The sequence below is a fragment of the Poecilia latipinna genome, unplaced genomic scaffold (assembly GCF_001443285.1).
Source record: "Poecilia latipinna isolate Pla-1442-1.1 unplaced genomic scaffold, P_latipinna-1.0 Scaffold26, whole genome shotgun sequence".
NCBI lineage: Eukaryota > Metazoa > Chordata > Actinopteri > Cyprinodontiformes > Poeciliidae > Poecilia > Poecilia latipinna.
Window position 1 is genome coordinate 704,139 of NW_015112642.1, and position 7,508 is coordinate 711,646.

The 7,508-nt window shown below is 35.1% G+C and overlaps 1 long non-coding RNA gene across 1 annotated transcript; it reads left to right on the forward strand.

Moving 5' to 3' along the window:
• Nucleotides 1-824: 824 nt before the first annotated feature.
• LOC106950926 (uncharacterized) lies at nt 825-3,519 on the forward strand. The gene is made up of 2 exons (XR_001425709.1): nt 825-920; nt 2,736-3,519. It is a non-coding gene; the product is annotated as an uncharacterized LOC106950926 (long non-coding RNA).
• The last annotated feature ends 3,989 nt before the right edge of the window (nt 3,520-7,508 follow it).

Consider the following 7,508-nt stretch of genomic DNA (forward strand, 5'->3'; position numbering starts at 1 on the left):
ATGTGTCTACATGGAAAGTTGGTTGATGTTTAGTTGCTTATAACGAACTTTTGAGAGAAGAGGTGGACTGATTGTATTTGAAACTAATCGTTTCATTCAAATTTTTGTTTCTGTGAACATGTGATATGCACATTTTAAAATATAAATGAATGAAATGAACAAATAAATAAATAAATAAAATCAATTTGTTGAGGCTTGGAATGCAGTTGGATAAGAAATGTTCACATAAGGTCCCAAACAACCGAAACTTCAAAAAGTATGTAAATAAATTGTCTTTTCAACATTTTTGGGTCCATAGAAATGCATGCAACATTTGCTCAGACTTTAGATTTGACAGATAGATTTTATTACAGACTTTATTACAAAGTCCAAATTACATAAAAAAGAAGGTAAAAGGTAATGGTAATTTTATTTATATAGCACATTTTCAGCAACAAGGCAATACAAAGTGCTTTGCAGGAATTAAAAGGAAATACAAACTAAATAACAAACCAAAGGAAAGGGCAAAAGAAGAAAAAGCTAATAACGATGTTATACAAACTACCACAACTTCAAAAAGTAAAGAGTAAATTCTCTTCTCGACATTTTTGGGTGCATGGAAACACTTGCTCCAATTTGTGTTGGTTTTCACATAAAATCCAAATAAAATACATTGAAATTATTTTTTATTCCAAATAAAATCTTTTGAAATGCTTTCAGATAATGAATTAATTTGTAAAAGTAAAGGACGAATTTAATGTCATATTGAAGTGACTGTAAATAACTGAAACTTAACGTATAAAAGCAAACTCTAGAAACGTTGCAACATTTGTCCAGCAGGTGGCAGCACACGATCACAGACTGCTTTAAACAACCAGCGGAAGCATTTTTCTCTTTCACACCGTTAGCCCTGAGACGCGACTCTTCGGACAGATTAACAGGTTGGTATTTGGGTAAATCACGTCCTTGGCACAGAGTCTCCGCTTTCCTCCCGGCCAGCAATTTGCATGAAGCCCAATTATTCATCAGGCCTCTTCAAAAAGATCTCCAAAAAACACCATGAATGGCTCATTCATGAGCTTCAGAGATTGTTGGCAGCAGTAACAGAGGGCTTACACTGCAGATAGAAGGTCATTAGAGTAGGAAACACTGACTGCGCTGTTCATCAGATGATTGTGCGCAAGCAAACATTTCCTTCCCTTTTCTGTCTGTAAGATCAGTCAGCAAAATTGTGGTTTTTTTAGTGTTTCAAGTGCATCTGTGGAAGAAGAAAAAGAAGAAATCTGACAGGGAGTATTACATTGTGTAGTGAGTGGTTGTGACCGAGTGGCCTTCCCAGGAATGCATATAAATCAGCTTCTTTGCATTTTGTCAACAAATAAATCCAACAATCCTGCGATTTTGTAACCTTTGGCCTCCAATACTTCCTGAAAGCAGAAACAAGATCTTCTACAACAATCAGTTTTTCCAGTATTTTTAAATCTCTCATTCCATATCTGACTTGTTTATTATTGTCTTGCCAACTTCCCGTTTGTGTTTGTTGTTTTTGTGTCATCGGATGAACGAAACAGTTGACCTAACCCCTTACCGGCGCCACAGTAGCAGCTTCCCGAAAGCCAAACACAATAGTGAGGCAGGAGGATACACTGCATGAGCAATGTGAACAATTTGTTAGCCATATTGGGAGTATTAATATTGCTATGACAGATGGAAGCCCAGAGGATGCAGTTATTATTTATATGTAGGAGGCAAAGGGGAATAAATAAACAAATGAGAATCAGAGAATAGCCTGTGCTGATGGCGATGAATTGACAATGGCTGTAATGATCTGATGGGCTAAAAATAAACCTGCTGCACAGAAGAATACACAATAAAATAAAAACGGGAAGGATACACCTGTAAAGGCAACTTCTTGTTTTCATCAGGGCCGGGCAAAACCTTTTCGGGGCCCTAAGCAGATTTTCAGTTTGGGCACCCATACCAACATGCTAACACCAGATACTTTATCACTGTGTGTAACATAGCTACTGTCATTAGCATAATTAGCATTATACTAGTGTTGTTGAATTGCAGTTATTTAAATGTGCAATATTATTTTACTTATTTGAAAGTGACATCAGCTGATAAACACAAACTTTACAGTAAACAAGTTAAGAAGTTTTTAAAAGTAAAACGTAGCTATTCATATATTTCCTCTGCAGTAGAAGACATTAACCATTATTTGTGTAACAACTATAAAGACGATATAGAAATTATTTTGTCACTTGTAATAGAATTTATTTTGTATTATTCAAAGTTATTTTAAATATGTAAATATATTTTAGCTTGGTGCTCATGGGGGCCCCCTGGTGGTGTAGGGGTTCATTTCTTCTCTACAACAGCGAAACAGCAAATAACAGGGCATCAGCTTAACTGCTAATGCCCTATTTTTAAAGAATAAAATGTATTTTGAGGTAAGAATCCACAATGAACCAACAATACAAGATCACAAACTCTAGGAAAAAAAGAAAAAGGTAACCAAAAGTTCAAATTTTCTAAAGACTTAAAAAAAATCCCTTTGACAAAAAAGGATGAGAGATATTCTTTGATGTTATGCAAACAGAAATATTTTTAGCGCAGCTTGAAAAAACAACCCGTAAGATAAGTTTGTATCAATGTTTCTTAAACAGATCAGAAACAAAGCTGGAACAGGAACCACCCAAATGTTTATATTACAACAGTATCTGTCCAAGGTCACTTTCTTTCTGCCTCCACAGACACACTCACACAGGCGGCCAGCAGTCTGGACTCTCATCTACAAAACCTGAAATTATCCGAAGCTCTGGGGGATGATAAGCATCTCCAAGTGTCCATATCTGCTGTCACCACCTCCACTGGACAGAAAGATATCTTTTCTAATGTTTTTTTTCTGTTTGATCTTTCCCCCCTTCACTGCCTCCCTCACTTCTTTGAGTGGTTACATAACACATGAACGCTGCTATTTGTTTGTGTAAACTGTTCGCCTTTGCTGATACAATCTCTCTATACCTCTGTAATTACAGTCCCTTTTTTTTTTTTAAAAAGTGGCCTTGTTGTTCACCAGATGACAGAGTTCTCCATCTCTCCGTGGCGCTGCCGACTGAAACATGTTGCATCGTTTAGCCACTCCAGTTCCCTTTGATTGCTCAACATGCATTTTTTCTCACCATTTTTCATTTTCTCAGGGGAAATCAAACTTGGAGGTCACTCTAAAGTTTCTAAGTCTTTTGAGAATTGAAAAAATATCTATACAACTTTATCAAAGGGGAAGATAAACATCATTCGCCTTAGCTTTTTTATGTTTACATGAAGTTTGTATCTTGGTCTGCAGTGCTGTACACATATTTTAAATCACTTTGAATTCTGTTTTAATTTACCATTTCATATTTGATGCTTTTTCTGCTTATTTACTTCATAACATGATATAATATTGTTCAATATTTGATAGAAAAATCTGGAAAACATACAATAAATAAAGTGGAATTATCAGGGCTAAGAAAGCGGCCTGGTTCAAATGAACAGGATCTAAATCACATGTGTCAAAGTTGAGGTCCAGGGGCCAAATGTGGTCTGCTAACACATTTTCTTTTTCCCGTCACTATATTTAATATAATATTCCATTAATATAAAATAGATAATCTGTGAAAAAATTGAGCTCCTCTGTCTTCTCCCAGTGCTCCCAGTACAAACTGCAGAAATACACCACTCACCCAGACAACCAATATGAGCCAGGAGGCGGGTCTTAGTGCTGTCAATCACTCTCGTGCTCACCAACCAATTACGGTGGATAAACAGTTTTCCTGGAACAGTGAGTTGTTTCTCCTCCAATAGGCATACACAAGCTTGATTGACAGCGCTAACACCTGCCTCCTGGTTCTGACTGGTTGTTTTTGGCTGGAAGCGTTACATTTCTTCAGACTGATTTTTTTCACAGATTATCTGTCTGACATGGTGACAGTTTTAACAAATTTGGAAAATAACATATTTTTGTAAAAGTTAAATTTGCAGCTTTAAATTAATTATACCCAGGTCCAGCTCTGTCTTTTAGATGCATCTCTTCTCCAACATGTGAGTCAAATAAAAGGGCCGTTCCCAGGCGGCTGCAGAGCTGAATGACGCACTGATTGGGAAATTCAGCTGCTTGACTCAAGCGTGTTGGAGAAGAAATGCAAATAAAAGCTGCAGGATAGCAGAGCTTAATTCTTCAACTAAAACTCAATTTATATAATTATACATTAAAATAAAAAGAGCATCCACGGATAAATGTAGTGCAGTAAAGCTAGCTAATTAACATGTGCATTGTGGTTCGACTCTTTGACTGTGGGGAAACAGGAACTGATCAATACCCACTGCAGAGTCATTAGATGGAGAGCAGAAAGCTGATTTTAACTGATGTTGTTGGCTGTTAACAGCTTTTTACCCCGACAGTCAGCTAAAGTCTAGAGTGGCGTTCTGATCATAATTTAAATAATTTTATTTAAAAGAAAACGGCATTTGAAGTTTGGGTTTGAAGAAAACTCCAAAGTTTTACTCTTAGATGTTACATTTTTCTTCTTTATATGAGACAGTGATGGTTAATTAGATCATTTACATAGCGCCAAATGTCTGCAAATGTCTTTACATTACGGTTGGGCATTTATTTGTTATTTATTGTAATAAATTTATGATCACAATAAAATTTTGTCATAATAAATTCCAATTAATAATGTTTTAAACTCCCTAAAAGTATCCATATTGTTGGGATTATTTTTACTATTTTTCTCTTCTGTTTGTTCATTGGTATTCTATCAATAGTGTGTGATTGAAGTGGAGAGTAGCAAAAGTCAGATTTAACCTCATATAAATGCAAATACTGCAAAATTCCTAGCAAATATTCCTAAATTAGCACCAACAAATCTGTGATTTTGATGCAAAAAAACCCCACAAAAACAATTGCAAAATCCTGGAGGGACTGATCAATGTGAAAAGATGATCAATAATATTATTGAATCCAGAAACATATAGTAATATTTTAACAGTTTACTGGGTTTTATCCAGAGGTGAGTAGAATACCCAAAAAATGTACTCAAGTAAATGTAGCACTACTTCAGTACATTTTTACTGAAGTAAAAGTAAAAAGTATCCGTCCAAGAAATTACTCAAGTAAGAGTAAAAAAGTATTTGATAAAAGGTAACTCAAGTACCGAGTAACTGGTCAAATTATCAATCATTCAATATTTAAAAATTACATCACGAGATGGACCAAAATATAAATTTATGTTGAAATTTTGGTATTTTAAACACCAAAATGACAGTAATTAATTTAAATAAATAAATAAAAATCAGGCAAAAGAAAATGTTTCCAAATCAGTTTCTTTCAATAAAAAGACATACGAAACTTTAATAAAACCTGCAGGTGTGTATCTGAGTTTTTGGTGAATTTTTCTTAAAACATGTTTTTCATTCAGTCAGTAGAAAATCCAGAAATTGTACTCAAGTAAGAGTATAAATACTTAAGTAATAAAATAGTAAAAGTAAAAAGTACAGTGTAGTGAAAATACTCCCTAAATTTACTCAAGTAAATGTAATTGAGTAAATGTAACTAGTTACTACCAAACTCTGGTTTTTCAGTGTATTGTGGCCCTTTGAGGACCTTCATGATTTCGATTTGGCCCAGAATTAAAACGAATTTGATGCCTCTGGTCTGAACTAAAAACTGCAGGATCTCCAGGATTTTCGTCCTCCATGGATTGATCCTCACCATTTCATCGTGATGAAAGGATGAAGGGACATCAGCTCAGTGTCACCTTGTTGCTCCAAACTGGACCAAGGAAATGGGATTCACTGTGTCCTTTCAACATCAATGTGATTAGTGGATTCAAAGCGGCCCTTCAGGATGAAAGTGGGACAGTCGGAGAATCTAGGTTGGGTTTCCCTTTGAAGGTGAGCAGACGCTCGCTGTGGCTCTGCAGTGTCCTGCAGGAAACAGGCGAGCCGATCTATTTATAGAGACTTTTCAAGCAGCCAGAGGAGCTGCTAGAGAGAGGAGCAAAACAGAAGCCTCCGATTTCTGCATGAAATTTGTATCGGGATGAGGCATATAATATGCATCACGTAAAGAAGACTCATACTTGTCTTGCTGTAGTTTTAATCATTGCTTTGCGAGCAGGATTTTGATGTTTTTATTTGTGGATATTAGAGAGAAATGGTTTATAAATCCATTTAATTTTATGGTGCTCAAACTCTTAAGTGGTTTCTAGGGAGGGTGGAAAGTAATAAAGGATAACCTGATCTGATTCCAGTCAGCCAGAAACTCTGCAGGACACTTCAGAAATTAGAAAAAAATGATTTCCCCAAAATAATTGTTTTATTTTATTACCGTTCCCTTCCATCTGTCATCCATCATTCTGATTTTTCATCCTGATTTCTATGGAATATCAAAAATTGTCTTTAAATAAATTTCATATCAATTCGAAAGGCTAATAAATAGATACAAGACAATTAATGCTATCATGTCTATAACTGAATTAGTCTTAAAAATGCACGAGTTAGTTTCAGTTAACTATAGTTTTACCCCATTCATTTCCAATTAAAATGTCTCCATTTCAGTTTTTGTTAGCTTTAGTTAACTATAATAACCTTGTTTCCCACAGTGGGGCAGACGTTTGTCTTCCAGACGTTCCCAGGTCTATCCCAAGCCGTAAACGGGTTTATAAGGTTTACAAAACATAATCGACTTGAATGATTTGTGATCTTCCTCCAACAGTTTATCAAATGGGAAGCAACTTACAGGATTTGACATTTACCACTGTTTGTTCAGTTGTAATGCAGAACGCTGGGCAGCAGGATTTCAGACAAAATGCATCACTGAGTGGTTTTATTCATGGAGACTCAAAATGTATTTAAATGCTAAGGTCTGAGTTTACTTAATCAAATTGTAATTATCTGGTTTGGTAAACTAAGACGGCCTGAGAACGCAAAGACTTGTTTGAGCTTAGCACTAAAGTTAGTTTCTGGTCCACCTAAATGGACATAAATGTTTTTAATTTAAAAATAGCTGTTGATTTAGCTTAGACGCAAATTAACAGCTTGGGATGAATATGATAGTTTGAAAAACGTGTTTGTTGCAGTTGAAACCAATTTAAATGAGCCATATCTTAAATTGCACTTCAGTTTTGAGGCTTATTTTCAAATTTTCAGCATTAATCAGTGAACAAGGAGCACTTCATGCAAAGGAAAGCTATGACGACACAGAAACATACTTATTTTTAATCTGAAGAGCTACATTTTAAACGTACTAGGACCATTATTTTCATTACATAACAAGCTCATGAGTAGGGGTTATCAGTTCTCTTTATTGCATTTTAAACACAAATACTTAATAATTATCAGGCCATTAATCACAGATCCCAATAGTCTCCAACAGGGTTTTGATGTTTATGTCTTAAATATCTTGAAATTTCAGAACTAAAACCAAAAAAAAAAAAAAAAAAAAAGAAAAAACATCTGCCAAATAAGTCACATTTAATGTT